General features: G+C 36.1%; 1 long non-coding RNA gene across 1 annotated transcript in view; it reads right to left on the bottom strand.

Annotated features, from left to right (window-relative positions):
• Positions 1-14,486, bottom strand: part of LOC134662535 (uncharacterized) — a 228,939-nt gene extending 214,453 nt beyond the window's left edge. Inside the window, exon 1 of the long non-coding RNA XR_010098077.1 lies at positions 14,224-14,486. This is a non-coding gene — a long non-coding RNA (uncharacterized LOC134662535). The remainder of the gene's footprint in view (positions 1-14,223) is intronic.
• Positions 14,487-18,918: the final 4,432 nt, after the last annotated feature.

Raw genomic sequence — 18,918 nt, 5'->3', positions numbered from 1 at the left:
CGGGAGGGGTACTCACGGCGTTGCGATTGGTCGTTTCAGATATGGCGCAATGTCACGTGTCAGCGTAGGGATGGGACACGTTCATTACGGACAGTGGTACAGTGGTACAGTAATTTATTGTGGTAAAATTGTTATCATTTAGTTTAGGTACTTAAAGTAAACTTATTTCAGAATATTATTGACTAATAATATTTTAGCAATGTAAAAATGTAGGTAAAACCTAAACATTTTACTTAACATAATGGCATTTATGTTTAAAGTTGTTCCCGCATCTTGCATTTTAAACTTTAGATCTTTATATTATTTCCACTTAAAATCGCGATCTCTTTCAATCCTAATACGAGAAAAAATTGTCACCGAAAGTTCATACAATTTACTTTCCGTTTTGTTACGGTCATTATAGAGTGTTCTATTAAAAACATAATGAAATAGGCCAAAAAAATTGGGTACATTGTTTTTTTTCTCAGTAAAAATGGAAATGGTTTGTTATTCTGAGTAGTGTCGCGGGTTCGAAACCCGGCTCGTACCAATGAGTTTTTTGGAACTTATGTACGAAATATCATTAGATATTTACTAGTCGCTTTTCGGTAAAGGAAACATCGTGAGGAAACCGGACTAATCCCAATAAGGTCTAGTGTACCCTCTGGGTTGGAAGGTCAGATAGCAGAAGCTTTCGTAAAAACTAGAGCCTACGCCAATTCTCGGGACTAGTTGCCAAGCGGAACCTAGGTACCCATGAGCCGTGGCAAAAGCCGAAACAACGCGGGGAAGATGATGACGTATGTCTATCACAAACCAAAACCGAGTTCCCTCGCACTTCTTTGAAGTTCATCATCGGGTCCATCTCGTGACATGAGACCTAACTTCTCTCCTAGAGGATTCTAAAAAACCCACACAACATATGCCTATCACAAACCAACACCGAGTTCCCTCGTACTTCTTTGAAGTTCATCATCAGGCCCATCTCGTGACATGAGACCTAACTGCTCCCCTAGAGGATTCTAAAAAACCCACACAACATATGCCTATCACAAACCAACACCGAGTTCCCTCGCACTTCTTTGAAGTTCATCATCAGGTCCATCTCGTGACATGAGACCTAACTGCTCCCCTAGAGGATTCTAAAAACCCCACACAACATATGCCTATCATAAACCAACACCTAGTTCCCTCGCACTTCTTTGAAGTTCATCATGAGGCCCATCTGGTGACATGAGACCTAACTGCGCACCTACGCGATTCTAAAAAAACTCACCGATTTCTTATTTTAATACTAGAACTCTATAATGATTATACTACTAGCAAAAAACGAAAATACGTATACCTACTTAATATTTAAGATAAACTACCATTATATTAAAACTACAGATTAATTACATTATTATATTCAATTAAAAGTAAAAGAGAATCACAGTTTTGTTTTATATTTCTTAAAATGGTACAATACGGTACGAACGAAGGCACGAAGTTCGCGCAACTGACGAAACCATCATCGTCGCATCCCTAGTCGTAACGTGAAAGGGATAGCACATTGCATTTTCAAGTTGACGAAAAGGGACGGACATACTTCGCCCTGAGCTTATTGACCACTATAAAATGAACCCCGCGGACAAGAAACAATTTTCAACGAAATAATGAATTTGACTTTCCCGTCGAAGATAATTCTATCTGTTTTGTAAGTAGAAGTCTAAGATGACTTGCCACACCATATTACGCTGCAATATCCCATGATTTCCTCAAGAATTCAATAGTTTACGATTTATTTTCTTAGACACGTGCACACTGCTAACAGGTCGTAAGCTTGGTCGCTACTGATCGGAGCGGCGCGCGTGCGATATTATATTTGACCTATGCACCATACGGGTGGTGACCGCGAGTCGTCCTATAAGCTCTGTCTATAGGGGTTGGTCTGTGAGTGGGTCTAAAATCACCTCATAGGCATATATGTGTTAATGTTGTACACCGAAGTTTCCTTTCTACACGGAAGACCTCAACCCTCCTACTACAAACAACCACGAATAGCGCTTAAAAGGAAGCCGAGCGCTAACATATAATTATATAGTTACTTGTCTGGCCGGACCTTAGAATTACGTAGATCATGGCGTACGAGTAAAATCCAAAAGACGACTAGCCGGGACACTGAATGAATTCGTCGTAAGACCAGTGCGTTATTAAGGTACCTATAGTCATTTTAAAAATGTAGAAGGTATGCAGCTCACATCATGGACGAAGAGTATCGAAGACATAATACTATTTTCCCAAAACTTAATTAGTATCTGATGCTTGTACCTACTTAATTATTGCGGACCCTACAAATTATCAACCCAGATGCTCCTTCCAATATCCATTAACCAAACCCGATGCGATACCTAATCGAGCGTAACTGTTAACTTCAGAAACGTTACGAATAAAGACATTGCTTTATTCAGCCCTCGAGGCTACTAAATACAATCCAATGAGTTAGTCGTCCCTTCTATTAATCTTTTTAACAGCCCTTAAAAAAGATAAAGGTGCCTTCAGACCCTAAAACGGACCTTTTCTCCTCGTGTCTAATTAAAATTGTCCAATTTGTACGGGACTCTTAAAGGATAAGCTCTCGGCTTAGCGTTATTGAGACATCGATTACAAATAATGATATTAAGGTATTTAACATCTATTGTGTTATTTTTTCGATTTGTTCATTTATTGGCTCATTAAAATCAATTGCTACCAACATTATCATTAAAGGTTTAACATAATATATTATTATATATTTATAGAACGATAATAGAGAGCTAGGTAATTTAGGAAAGTATATTGGGCTCCTGCTACCCTGCCGCAGGGCCGAGCTGGATAAACGCCTCTACTATTATACATCACACATACCCAAGGTACCAGTATGATTCCCAAATTAATAACAAGATTTAGGACCAATCACTACTTAAGCAGGTATGTAAGTGGCCGGTGTACCAACTGTGAATAGCAGCGTTTGCTGATAATTATAGGCTAATAAATGAATAATGGCCTAGCACTAGTAACATACATAAACAGCACAAAGGTTAACTGATCTAGGACTGTAAAAATATAAAATGCTAATAACAATACTTATTTAACATAAGTGTCGTTTTATTTTATTGGCACTTTCACGTCTGCACAGTGTGGCTGACGAAAACGCGGTGAATCAATTTCTTTGCGCAGATGTTTCACATGGGCCGTTATTGGATCCCTCACAATGTAATAATATGCGGGAATTTATTTTTACATATGGCCGAACTAGTAGCCACGTACCGATTTGCCCGTAGTTAAGTTGTAATAAATGAATGTGTACTTTTATTGGTAACAACCTAAGCCTTACTATATAGTATTCTTATTTTAAAAGATGTATATTTGAAATATGCAGATTAAATAAAATCGCCGTAGGCGAAATTCAAGCGGCCGCTTCAACTGACTAACGTTGGCCGTTTCTTATTTTGTAGTAGCAGATGGGAGTGGCATCAGATTCAAGAATGATGGCTAATGTTAAAGCTCTATTTCTATTAACGATATTTACAAAAAAAAGATCATATTACCAACGGCATTCTTGATGCCTGGGCTTCCCCCCATTCAATCTAAATTACAGCTCTCTTACTAAGAGTCACAGCTATGCTTTCACATCCAACGGGTCTCTATTGTTTCCCAAGTATTTTTAAGTCATAATGCCCGCATTTTCGTTAGTCATAATTCACTTGGTTCAGAAACGCGTTACTTTTCAGGATTGCCATAAAACAAACCTAACCGAAACCTAACTCTTACGAAAATTTAAAGTTAACGGTTTCAGTTTTATGACTTATGATAAAAATGACAAACAATAGATAATTTTATTACTTACTTAAAACTTTATATGGGTATCAAAGGGACCCCACATGTAACATGACGAAGCTATAAATGTTTCTGGTTGGCTATGGAACCCTAAAAATGTATATCATCATTTCATAACATTATTAGGCGTATTAGGGAAGCTCTCTCATTTTATTTGACAAAATGGCAGAATATCTTTCTTTATGCATACAGATTATTTTCCCTGCCTTGGTAAGCGCTCCTAATACCTCGCTTACGCCGTGCGATGGTTTTATTGGATCATTGCTGATTATTTCTCAATGTTTATTCGGATCTCCTTAATATGCATAAACACAGCGAGCTTCTGTTTAGATTTCATAAAGGAATCTTCATTTTGTTCACGAAAGCGTGAAGGATATTGAAGGTAGTATAAACATATTTTATAAATTAGATATTGTGGCGAATGAATTAAGTTTATTGAGGACGTTCACCGGAAAAATAAATAAACAAGATAAAAAGTAAATAACAAGCAACAACGGTTGCACTCCGGGAGTGCCGATAGAAGTGAAAACTCACCTCACTATGTTACCGACGCCCGGTAACACGATACATACGTTTAGCGGAGGTATTCTATTTATTTATTATATATTATTATCATTCTCAAATGAGATCACACTTTTTCATTGACATGTTTATTTACATACTGCCATGACAATTTCAAATTATTCGAACATAGGCTCTTTCTTGAAAAGGAGTCCGCAACATAAATGTCAAATAACATTGAGTTTTTCTTTATTGATTTAAATGGCATCTAAATTATGAGTGGCCACCTTACGCCCCTTACGGTCACGTGATCGCCTTACGCTGTCTCGAGTTTATCATTTTTTCCCCACCTCAAAAAATGCCCAGCGCCGCTAAAGAAGTTTTCACTTCAAAAAGTAACAAATTAAAAGTGGAAAAATTGGGTGGGACTTAAATTCACGGCCACCGGGTCGCTAGCACGGTGCTCTTCCATCTTAACTACAAACCTTACCCAATACAGCAAATAGCATCGTTCGCAGACATTTCGGCTTGATACAAACTTAATTTAATAAAATGTAACGTTACACGTGTGTTTAAAACATCCTAATTGCTAAAGGTCCGGTATTAGGACTACTTACAACAGTGCTGCAACGCAATGCTGCTGCAGTAACTCTGGTGCAATCTTAATCCGAGCGTTAGGTACCTTGTTATACTTAGATGTGTTTAGATTATTTTGAACACTTATACTGGAGGCCTAGCCAAGCTGCCAACACACGATGGCATATTTTACTACATAATAAGTTAAGGGATTTTCTTAATATTGCTGGTTATCATTTTGAACTACAGTGGAACCTCGGTTATATGGATCTTAAGGGAAATGCAAAAAAGTGAAAATATTTTTTTTTGAGTTACGAAGGTAAAAATTTTACTGGATTAGTGTGAAGGGAATCTTTGGTTACAGGTTAATGGGGTTTAATATTTAGAGTATATTATGGAGTGTTTGGGCTTTGCACATATAATTTAATTTCATTGTTAACGAGAATTTTGTCTTATCGAGGTTCTACTGTAGGTATCTATCCGCTCATAAATGTGATATTTGGATGACACTGCAACATCATTACTTTTGCAATATTACTCTTGCAGCGTTAACACAGGTGTTGTCACTACATTTTATAGCTATTTTAAAACATAGATAAATCTGATATTTCAACATCAAGTAAATCGGTTTCAGGTATTCTGATGTGTATCCGTCAAATGTTTCCTCTTCGCCTCGTTAAAATGTGTAAAAACAAACTGTACAAGAACTGATTACACACATTTTTTTGAATAAAATTGGTACGTAAAAATTCTTAAAGATACTTTTTCATCTCGGACGGTTTACATCAACTAAAGGAGAAGACTGGTGAATTTAATTCCCCCGATGTTTTCTAGTATAATTTTATTACGGCCGACTGTTTCGCAGTGCTATTAAGATGACAAATGCTCGGTAGGCGGGAACCGAGACGTTAATCTGGATATAAGTGGAAAAAATAATAGACAAGACTAAATGTGTTGGATGTTTCACTTTTAAAGTTATTTAAGCAAATGTAAGTGAATGTTTATTTACCTTTCAGTTTATTTTTGGCTTATCACAATTATTATTATTATTTCTTTCTATACTTAGGGCCTAGCAGTAAGAGCGTGCGACTTTCAATCTGGAGGTCGCAAGTGAGGAAGATGATGATGACTTTCTATACTTAAAACTTTATGATAAGTAGTAGACGTAGGCACATAAATATTTTATAAAATTATGGTGCCTATGACGGTATGACGTAAAAATTGCAAACAAGTTTCTATGCAGAGGGTCAGTTATCTCTGAGCTTACTTTACAGGATATTCACTAATCTCACTTTCCCGACTGCCTTTTGCGAGTAGGTAACTTCGGAACCCTGACACTGAGCATATATGGCCCGACATTCTCTTGCCCGGGTTGTATGAACTTATGTGTTATCGTCAAAAAACCCCGTCGTAATAAAAGAACGTAAGTGCAACGAAGATTATGTCCTTTACCTACCTTGTAAGTACAGTTTTTAGTACCGTTTTAGATTCCTTGAAATCGTTTGAATGTATTAAGCCCTGTAGTATTGTGCTGGATAAAGCAAATGCGTAATCACTACTTGCTTACTAAAAAAAACTACGAGTTTTGCATAGCTAATATAAAAAAAAAACTATTAGATAATACCACTTTAGCTTCACCTTCATCCCACTGAATTCCTAAATCTCAACCCAGGCATTATTGGTATTATTTGGCTCTGTATAAATCTGTGCTGGCTTTATGATTCGACGCCTGGGCATTTTTCACCGTCTAATGCCCAGTAGGGGAATTTTGCCTTATTTATGTAGGCCCCACGCGGTTTTATGTTTCTTGTTCGACTGCTATAATGTTTCTGAGAACGATACTTTAATAAAAAAAATATTTTTATCGTAGTATTTGTAACGGCTTCGCAGAATGGGCTTTTTTAAATTCTTTATGTTGGAACGTAGGTACCCAGATGCCTAAAGTTAGAAGCTTGGCTCTACATGAGATCTAAAAACTTTTTGACAGTGCGAGCCATATGGTGGCGTATTGCCAACATTCTACATGAAAATATTTCTTGCGGGATTTGTTTTGCGGATGATCATACAGGAGCATGACATTCCACAACGACGTCCCGAGTTAACATTGTTCAACAAACATTGTTCAACAACAACAAAAAGACAACAAAAAATTACACAATAATCAGTCTTCATTATTCATTAAAAAAAGATAAGTAAGATAACTGAAGTCTATTAAAACTGTGTTGTTTAGCTGTTGATTTTACATTTATGACATGAAACATTTCTCGGGTTAAAAAAAACTCTTAAAATATCTCGCCTCTAGTTCCAGAATATGGTAGTATTTATGAGAAAAATATATATCATAATTTTTAAGTTGCCTAAAATCCTGAAACACAATTAGTAAACATAAATCTCTAAACTTAGTAAAAACTCTTACATCATAAAAATATATGAGTAAACCTTAAATCGCGATGTTTACTCAAAATTGCACAAACAAAAAGTGCGTTGGCTGTTTTTTATACTAACTACCAACGTATTTAAGTATGTACATACCTGCCGGTAACGAAAACATACGTTGCATTATGTAAGTACGAGTACACGGAATAATAAAGGATTATAAAAAAAAAAAACAACTTTCAGAGACCCAGGGAAACATGAGATAGCAAAACGAATAATGAGCGGCACAGAATTACGTAGAAGCACAAGCGTAATACTCGTAATATATTTTGTTTACTTGTAGCTGGGTGATTCTTATTCTTATGCATTTTTAGGGTTCCGTACCCAAAGGGTAAAAACGGGATCAATATACTTAGCAATTTACCTCTAGTTTTAGGTCAACCTAAATGTATGTAAATTGTCCTAAGAGGTTTAGAAACATAATATAAAAAAAAATTACAAGTGCGAAATGTCACGGAGCGTGTAGTGTGACTTCCCCAGATTTTGTGATATTTGATTTTTTTTTTGGAAAAATATGAAGTGATTTTGCAATAATTTTTATCAAATATAAAACACTAATCCTTGTTCTACAACACTGTTTAAAAATTGTATGGATTTATAACGATTTTATATAATTTTAAACAACATACATTTTGTGATTAGTTTTCGCGTCACCACCGCGCGTGATAATATAAACATACAGTACTCGGTAGAAAATTATCTTTACTACTGGCAGCCTTATTAAAGTTTTTTTAGAACAGCAACACTGTGTTGTTTTCAGGTTTACAAATGGCTAAAGGGAGAAGTTTTGTCGAAAATTATTCATTTGTGTTCATTTGAAAAAACGGTCAACCTTAACGCGTCACCGCCGTGTTAGAGTTTTAAAAGTAAGTTGCAGTTTCACGTTATTGTTTGTAACATAAGATATACCTCATACATTGCAGATTAAGCTAATTATTTAACATTTGCAAAATCAAAGGAAATGTTTATGTAATATCGAACATGTTCCAAATTATCACGACCGTGGTCTCAAAAATCTGTCACCGCCACGGACTTTTGAGTCCACGTTCGTGACATGCAGATACGTGGTCGTGTCATTATTAATTAGTTTGATTAATTTAGAGGCATATGCACTTTTCAGAAATACATTTTTATTAGCTACAGATCATTTGCTATTATTGCCTGACTGCCAAAGCAAAGAAAATGTTTTTCGCTTGTATGTATGTATGATTTGTATCGAATTCTTTGTCACGCTCTACAGCCTTTATAGTTTGACGGATTTCCACGTCTGAGCTATCATTAGGTTTGTTGTAGTTATAGGAGTGACTTAGGCTATGTTAAAATAACTATATAAATCAAAATAGCCGAGTTGGCCACCAAAATGCCGAAATGTCATGACTGAGGGACACTTTGTCACAACCGTGTTTATGTACCTTCCTGACGTTGTTAGAGATTCCATTTGTCTACTCTTTGCTGATGACCTCAAGCTTGTTCGCAGAATTAATGACAGCTCTGATTGTATGAAATTACAAGAGGACATACATCGGGTAGTTAAATGGAGTCAAACGTACAGATTACATTTCAACGCGGCAAAGTGCGTCATACTCTCATTCACCAGATCTCGGAATCCACTTTGCTACCAATATGTGTTAGAAGAGACACCGATGCAGCGCGTCGTCTTCGAGTGAAGGACTTAGGGGTGCTGCTGAAGTCCGACCTCACCTTTCGAGACCATATCAGGCCTATGGAACTCTCCGCGCGAGCTCGGATTAATACCTACGAATCTGTTACCGTTCACGGTAGAAAAGCAAGCCAGTTGGTTGCCACACGCGCTCACGCACGCACGTCACCGCGCGCCGCACTGCCAATTTTTACGATAGTTACAAGCTACGTATTAGGTAGGTACTATTGAATTTCTTTAATTAAACATGTAGTGTTTATTACGACAAATGTATAGTTAGATATCTATCTATTATCGTATTTGAAATAGGTAGCAAATTTTTAATTTATTTTGGAAATGTTTATTTTAACGACAGTAAGTTAACTTTATACCGGAAAGTACGTACTCATTTATGCTCTGGTTAACTTATAATTAATTACCTGTATTCAGGGGTTCTCTGTTATTTTTCTTTATTGTATAACATTAATCTCTATCTGGTTTTAAATTACACGAAGTTTTAAAACTAATTCTTGCTGGGATCATTGCGCGGTTTATAAAACGGCGTAAACACTGTGGTTACTGCATTTAGGTATAATTTAATATTTAGATTTCCTTTTATTTCACTCCGCTGTTTAAGTAGGTATTTATTTATCATTTCTAAGCGTCAGCAACCCTTGCGTTGTGTCGGTGCGCGCGGTGCGGGGAGCGGCGCGCTGAAGGTCACTTCATTGTATTTTTGTGTAGGTATCAAATCGGCAGGTATTTGCGTTTTCTTTGAGAGATAAGTATCTGTTCGTAAGAACTATTATATAATCTGTGACCATATTGTTTCAGTATGTAAAAGCGCTTTCCGAAATCTGGGGTTTGTAATGAGACAGGCTCATGCGTTCACTAACATCAATGCGATACGTGTATTGTACGAGACAATAGTCAGGAGTCACTTCGAGGGTAATGCTGCCATCTGGAGTCCACACGAGTCCAAATATAGGCTAATGTTGGAACGTATCCAAAACAAATTTATTAGGTTTTTATACTTAAAACTACACGGAGTATACCCTTTTTATCCGTTAAAGTATCCTACATTGTTCGTGTTAGGTATGGTAGGATACAATCAACTAGAAGTTCGAAGGGAACTGGGGCTAGCTTCATATATATTTAAATTGGTACGAGGCAAGTTGTGCAATCCTGGAGTCCTGGCAGAGGTGCGTTTGGACGTACCAGATCGGTATGTGTGGCGGCGGCGGCGGCCGAGCCTGTTGGCCGAGCCGCGCGCTCGAACGCAACTCCTTCGCCAGGCCCCCTTTACGCGCGCAATTCGAACCCTGAATCGAGTAGCGATTGAGTTAGATTTGTTTTTCTGTTCTTTGAACGAATTCACAAAGGCCACTTTATATGTTCTGTGTTACTGTAATTTGTAATAATGTACCTATGTTGTTCTTTTTATTCTCTTGTGTGTCAAATTCCATACTGTCGAATTAGGATACCTAGCCTGTAACGATGGTTGTGTGTATGTAATAAATAAAAAATAAAAAAAAATGTACTCATTTTATTTACCTTTCCTGAGGGTATTAAGCTTGACCATATGAATAAAAAAATTGCTTTTTGTATGTACTTTTGATATATATGTAATATTATGTGAAAAATAAAAAGGTTTATGAAAAAAAAATTTTTTGGACACAATTTAAGAATCACCCAGCTACTGAATTTTAAAGTTACCCTTACGCGGAATAATAGCACGTTACCTCTGCATGCATCATATGTGTAGCATTTTAGGGTACCTACATATGATACGTGTATGCACCACTAATGATGCACGACCCCATATAAACTTAAAGCATTGTAAAAATTTACACGTGTGAGCTAGGTCTTTTTTATTTGCATGCACATACTGGCTATGAACCTTTTGACAAAAAACACGTTGCACGTGAGGACTCAATTTCTGGTTCCTAGGTACACAGGGAGACTGGTTAGATCATTTTCCCAAAATCATAATTTACCTGTAGCATAATTTCTATTCGCATTTTTTCCTATTCTTAATTTACACCAGACGCATTAATTCCTAGGTTAAATTTTTCGTCGTTAAAGTCGGTTTATTCGCATTCTTTTTATTTCTTAGGCGATAATATTACCATGGTCTCACCGCACTGTTTCTTTTCAAAAAAACATTTCGTTTACAACTTAGGTAGACGGGCATCTGAAGCTACCTAACGAACCTAACCTACCTACACTTTTTTCTCCAAAGTGTAATGTTTTCATGGACGTCACACTAAATTAATAGGTTAGGTAGGTTAGGTTCGTTAGGTAGTTTCAGATGCCCGAAGGGCAAACCGCCCAGAAATAGGAGCCCCGCGAAGCGGGGCTCCGTCTAGCTAAGTTGTGAATTAAATGTTTTTTGAAAAGAAAGTGGGGTGGGGTAATCGATTTTTTGATTATAGAATAAACGCCGTAAGAAATATTTGTGAGTGGCTAAATTGTCTAATGGGAAAATATGCGAATGGAAAAATCATGTTAGGAATTAATGCGTCTGGTGTAAATTAAGAATAGGAAAAAATGCGAATAGAAATTATGCTACAGGTAAATTATGATTTTGGGAAAATGATCTAACCAGTCCACAGGGAACGTGATAGCCGTAGGTGTCGTAGGTACATATGTAAAATAAATTGGGTGAACTTAATGCATCGGGTTCAACTTTAGTCAATAGACTAATAATAATGATAGATAGGTACTTATTATTTGTAGAATACTAGCGCGGTATGTTTAAACGAAATGGTGTAGGTACCTATTATTTTATAAAAGAGGCTGAATGCTAAATCCTAAATAAATGACTGAATCTCAATTTTTTTGTTATTATTATAATTTTTACGCTTTTAGAGGTTAACGCGCCTCAGATCTACTTGATCACTAACGGTAACAGATATGTATGTTCACCGATTACCAGAGACTATTAGACCAAAATTGTTTTTTTTTTTTTTATATTTCCAAACGCATGCTTTTTTATTAGTCACATTGTCATCAAGTTAAATAGGATCTGCAGACAGGATTCTGGAGAAATCAAGGACCACTTCAAATATTAGTACACTTAAAATTATTTTTTCAAACTGCTGATGAAGACTATACAATTATGACAGACTGTTTTGTGAAGTCAGTTATTTTTGTCAAAATGTATATTGTGTATATATAGGTATAGTAAAGTTGCCTTGAAATTTCTTGCTGATACTGACTTAGCTAAAAGTCTCTCCATAACACAGTGTTGTCTTGCGTAGGTACCGACCATCGTTAAAACTACTTATTTTTATCCATCATGACTTCCGACTATTTATTACTAAGATATAAATCCGACATATAATTTTAATAATAAATAAGATACATGAATTACATAAATACACATCACGATATCTCGCTAGTCTGTCGGTACGCTAGTAAAATTATGCTACATCACAGCATCGCCACTTGCATATTCATGACACCGGCGACATTCACATTAAAAATATATTATATTAAGTAGGTAACTTTATGTCTTAGTAAATGAGATATTAAAATATGGTAAGTCAGTACTAATATGTTTTTGAACACCAAGGTAGAAATATACCATTTTTAAAGTGTACGCGCCCCTCTCTAAGAGAGCAAAGAACTACCTACGAAACCAACGCCTACATTTTACCTATTCTGCTGTAATATTATTTTTATACGCAACACGGCAAAATATACCTAGCGGCTGTTGTTGTTTTTGTGTTACATACCCTCCAGATACGAGAACGCAGCCTACTACTTCGATCGAATAGGGTTATTTGATAGCTTTTAACTCCATTTCACCCCCTTAGAGGATAACCTAAAGAAAACAACGTTTTACACGAAATTTTAATCTTTTCACATTGTATTTTCAAAGCCTCAAGGAAAACATAAATTTAAGTTTGCTTGCAGATAAGGGAACTCGCCGTAAGACACAATAAGACGTTTTAAACCGTTTCCTGTTCACCTCGGACAAAAAGGATTTTGCCCGTATACTTGCGAAATCTCGTTGCACATTATTGACTGGCAAGAGTGGCAAGAGCGATGTATTTTATAAAAATGGTTTGTGAAACTAGAGAATTGAGGTAGGTGAAAAAAGAATTACAATAATGTAACATACAAATTCAAAGGAATGTTTGTGTAGAAGCGTTTTTAATTATTGTAGGTAAGTTACGTCCATTAGCAGCAAGAATGCCTGGCGAGAAAGAAGAATGGCAAACTTAAATTGTAAAGTGTTGAGAGCTTGTTCCGTTCCGCACAAAGGTTTCCAAGTTCCGCAAGGCCGCGTTCACAAGTCATGCAAGATACAACATTTAGTAAAAGCAGATTACTGTCTAGTAGAAATGCTGTGACACTCGCAACACCATAGTATTTAAGATGGGGTCCGGAAATGCGACAGTTCATTCCACCCACAGTTTAGCTGTGCGACGCAATATGTTGTATCAAAATTGGTTCGAATACCGGACCGGAGACCGCGGAGTTTCGTAGGCAGGATCAATATCGACTAGGCTAGGATTGGAGGCTGTCAAAACGCATAGCGATAATCAAATATTGTTATAATACTAGTAGGTAATATAAATATTATCTTTCTGAATATTTTTGTTCGCGGATTCTGAACATTCTGTTACTGGTAGCCATTTTTATAGGAAGCGGCACTCTGTCACTTGCAGTTCCCATTTTGCGTTTCCTTCCTTACCGCATATTGCGGCAACATGGATGCTTTAAGTGCATGCAATATACTTTACTTATAATCTTTAAATTAAATATTGTGTCTTCATTTAGTGTGTTGTGTCTGTTGTGTCCTTGTGTCTAAATTGCAATCATGCTTTTATTACAAAGAGGTAAAACGTAATCACAGTAAATGTGGCGTAATGAAAATATGAACGCAATTTAAACCGTGAACAGTTCTTATACCTAAATTAAATTATTGATTGTTTATTTGTGTATTACCATTAGGTAAACAATAATTTATATTCTGTAGCAATAGGCCTTTTTAGGGTTCCGTAGCCAAATGGCAAGAAACGGAACCCTTATGGATTCGTCATATCTGTCTGTCTGTCCGTCTGTCCGTCCGTATGTCACTGCCACTTTTTTCCGAAACTATAAGAACTATACTGTTGAAACTTGGTAAGTAGATGTATTCTGTGAACCGCATTAAGATTTTCACACAAAAATAGAAAAAAACATTAAATTTTGGGGGTTCCCCATACTTAGAACTGAAACACAAAAAAAAATTTTTCATCAAACTCATACGTGTGGGGTATCTATGGATAGGTCTTCAAAAATGATATTGAGGTTCCTAATATCATTTTTTTCTAAACTGAATAGTTTGCGAGAGAGACACTTCCAAAGTGGTAAAATGTGTGTCCCCCCTGTAACTTCTAAAATAAGAGAATGATAAAACTAAAAAAATATATGGTGTACATTACCATGCAAACTTCCACCGAAAATTGGTTTGAACGAGATCTAGTAAGTAGTTTTTTTTTAATACGTCATAAATCCCCTAAATACGGAACCCTTCATGGGCGAGTCCGACTCGCACTTGGCCGCTTTTTTACTTAGATAGTTGGGAACCCTCTCGTGCATGAGAGGAGGCCTGTGCCCAGCAGTGGGACTATATGCTCAAATTATTTTTTTGTTTATTTTTTTATGCGGAAAAGAGTTTTAGTTTATGAATTTTATGATAATTTGGTTAGATCATTATAATTTATATGTTCATTTATTATATTCTTATGTTAAGGATTTATATTATATAATTTGATATAAGTTGCGTTCACTGTTTGCAAGATATACCTACTCGTACGTCTTTTTTTTCCGATTACGATTCTGCCCTTGATAGGGTTGTGGTTCAGGTCGGCCCACAGACTAATGTGTGGGTTAAACATATCTATTTAAATTGTAGTAAAAAAATGTACCTATGTAAAATCAAAAATGTATTCCACCAAAGAACGCGAATATAGCGTAAATAGCATTGTTAATCCTCCTTTCAATAGTGAAGTCGGTTCAGATATAAATTTAGTTAGACAGTGTGTAAATCCAATAAATCAAACCAGACATAGAATTTACCCGTGTAATCATGGATGAAGAAGTTTTTTTAAGTTACACTTAATTATGACCCCGTACTTATTTTCTGTAAATTTACCGAGCAGCAATGTACTGCAAACATTACAAGTCATACCTAACATGACAAAACGAGCTTTTTTACTAATTGTCAACAAGCGTTAGTTACGAAATTTGTGTTGCTTTACATTGCGGGCCAAATTATTTTGTGTGGCTAATATTTTCATTGTATTTCTAAGCAAAAGTTAATTAAGTATCTTAATATACTTCTTACTCTTCTGCGGTCCTATGCTAACCACCGTTTAAAGGTTTGCCCGTATTATATTTACACATATTCAAAGAATCGTCCGAAATCGGCTAGATGATGATGATATTGATGATGATGATTCAAAAAATGTTCAATATTCATAATTTAGAATATAAAATGTGTTGGTTACTGTTTACTAAATGTTCCATAATTCCATATTCCATGAACAATATCCAATATACATATTCTACTCCATGTTATCTTTTTTTACCGAGGATAAGGGTTTTAATAATCATCAAATATACTTTTTGTGGATTATTATCCATCAAAGAAATTCACTTGGAGATTATTATCCATCAAAGAGATTATCTTCTATCAATAGTCATGTCAGCAAGGCAGCAAGTTATTCTTCTTAACTAGAACATTCATCCAGCGAACCAGTATAAGTATCCTACTTATGATGCGTATTAGCTACTGATCTTCAGTTTATCGTTAAACTGGATGGTGAGATGGTTGAGAGTCAGTTGAGAATTAAGTACATTGATTGACAGGATTAAACATTACCTTATTCTTTACTTTTTCTAAATGAACTTTGAGAATTGACTAGGTAAGCTGCTCAATGTCGTTTAATTATTCGCAACTCGCCTTCAATGATTGTATTTTATTCTTGTGACTAAATAGTAAATGTGATAATAATAAACTATAATGAAATCGCTTGGATCATCGACTACTGGTGTAGTCAGAATTAATTACACTGACTCGAAGTCTACAGTCCACGCGCGAAATCCATAGAAGGATGAGGTCGGAGTGTTAGGAATGTAGAACGTCATGACCGAGCGTGTGATGTTGCCGCTATAACGTTAATGATAATATGTATATTATGTATATGACACCGTAAGATTGTGAACCCGTTAGTTTATAATATAAGATTATAGTGAGATTATAAACTGACGAGTGTTTACAATTTTACGGTGACATATACAACTAGTTGCCGCTGCACGCAAGTTGTATAGGTAATTATGGGTTAGTTTGTTTTTTCACCAAACCAAACAACGCTGTGTGTAGGGCTTGCAATTCGAATATTCGAATTTGTCGAATATTCGACCTGTTTTGATATTCGAATATTCGGCCGCTCAGGTTTCGAATATTCGAATATTTTTTATTACTTCAAAAATCTATTTCATTCGCTGTAGTAACAGTATCTGTGTGTTTTTCGGGTATTTACAGTGCTCATTCACTGCCCAAATGCAAAGAAAATAATATTTTTACCGTATTCCTCTCGATAGACTTCGTGAATACAGTGAAAACTAACTCAATTTGAAAGAAAACGAAATCAACAAGTAGGTACATATGTTATTTTTACGGTGCGTATAAGTTTTAAATTAAAGGGTCATTCTGTTTATTCAGTACAAGCGTGCCTTAAGCGAATTTTTGAAGTCTAAACCTTGCCACTTATCGCAATTCGCAAATTTGATCATACCAAATCTGCCCAACTAGATTATCTAACCATGCACGGCATACACCTTTAGCTGACGAATAATCCAACCAGTAGTCAACTAACATTTCCCCTTAAATATTCCAATATTATACCTATAATTAGCCAACCATTAGGAATCAAAATTTGCCAAAACAAATAAAGTCAATAAAGATTCAAAATACAATGATATTAAAGGCCTTTTTACAAGCCTCTGAGCGACTACAAGTTAATTTAAATCGGAAAATAATTAAATACAAAACAAAAACTCTTACATACCTACCCACCTAGGTATTTGGATGGTTAAAGTATATTATTTCACGCAACGACGCATTTATAATAAAAGTGTTATCTAGAAATATTGAATACTTCTAATTTTTGCGTTTTACTTGTTTTTATAAATGTGGGCATTTCATAGTAGGATGATAAAATCTAGTCAATTAAGTGGATTTCTGCAAAATGACATTAGTTTTAGCAATATGTGAAAAAAGCTTTTGAATAAAACGGTAATAAACCGATTTCCCGGTAGTAAACATAATAATCTAAATCATAAAAAATCAACGCATGTTTGTATTTGGTACTTATCTATTCCAATGCCATAATGGCCAAACCACCTCGATACTTCAAAACCATAATATAAAACAAAGAAAACCATCCGTATGTTGGTAATTTAACAAAAGAGTAGGCCTCCGTAGCATCGGATGAGGTAGTTAAAATCTCTGCCTGGCAGGGATATTTTTTAGGTTCCGTGATATTATTTACATAATAAGTACCCTGCTGGCTTGTTGCTTTTCTGATCACAGAAAGTCCTAAGCAACAGTATTTTTCTACTAGTCGTTGCTCTTTTGTTTTTTACTGCAAAAAGAGGTTGGGTATTTCCTTTTCGCACCCAAAAGGTATTAAGAGTGACTTCGGATGATTGATAAGGTCCAAGGCGGGAAGATGTATGGCAGCATCAATATCAATAAACGCCAGAGGGTTATATATGAACTTTTCGTGTGTCACTTGTTTTTTATTCGTGTTTCTAATTACAAGAAAGCGTTTTGTTTGTGATATATTATTCATCTCATCATTATAGATGGACGTTTACTGACGAATTTCACGTTTATAGTCGCACTACTTATTAACATTAGGTGACATTTATATTGCGACTGCTGTAGCGTTGACGCGAGCGATGCCACTGTCAATTTGCTTGATATTATTGTATTTTCTGTCATTGCCGCATTCAAATCAAATCAAATATCTTTATTTTGCATTAAGGCCGCGATTAGAATTTTCAATCAGTGACTCATTTTATCAAGATCTTACGCTACACATATCTTAGTTTGCATACGGAATTGTAAGTTAAAGCAAACTTTGGCGGCTGCTCGACTCTCCCGGTGCTCCAGTTATTGTATTATTAATACGACAATTTGTTTAGGCGGGAGCTATCACGACTCCGCCATTTTGAAAAATTTCCAAAAACCGGATCGACAAAAGAAAATTATTTAGTCATAGAATTCGGTCACAAAATTTCACGAAAATCGGTTAAGAATTGCGACCTGTAAAGGAGAACATCCGGACATACAAAAGCAAAATGCCGGAGTCAAAGCGTAGACCTTCGCTACGCTTCGGTCAATTAACATAGTTAGAAAAAAACGGGTAGTCTATCTAGCGGCGAGATACTGTCGCGCCAATCATCTGCTAGGGGTGCTTCAATCATATGCTACACAACGATGGCCGCAAAAATGTATGAAATATATACACCATCTATCCATCTTCCTCGCGTTGTCCCGGCATTTTGCCACGGCTCATGGGAGCCTGGGGTCCGCTTGGCAACTAATCCTAGTAATTGGCGTGGGCACTAGTTTTTACGAATGCGACTGCCATCTGACCTTCCAACCCAGAGGGTAAACTAGGCCCGTATTGAAATTAGTCCGGTTTCCTCACGATGTTTTCCTTCACCGAAAAGCGACTGGTAAATATCAAGTTCCGAAAAACTCATTGGTACGAGCCGGGGTTCGAACCCGCGACCTCCGGATTGCAAGTCGCATGCTCTTACCGCTAGGCCACCAGCGCAGAAATATATACATATGAAACGTAAAATAAATAGGTACAAAATGAAGAAAACACAGTTGACTCCGAATTCTGAATTACACG

The sequence above is a fragment of the Cydia amplana genome, chromosome 3 (assembly GCF_948474715.1).
Source record: "Cydia amplana chromosome 3, ilCydAmpl1.1, whole genome shotgun sequence".
In the NCBI taxonomy this organism is placed as follows: Eukaryota; Metazoa; Arthropoda; class Insecta; order Lepidoptera; family Tortricidae; genus Cydia; species Cydia amplana.
Note: the sequence above shows the minus strand (reverse complement) of the source record. Positions and strands in the feature narration are given on the sequence as shown.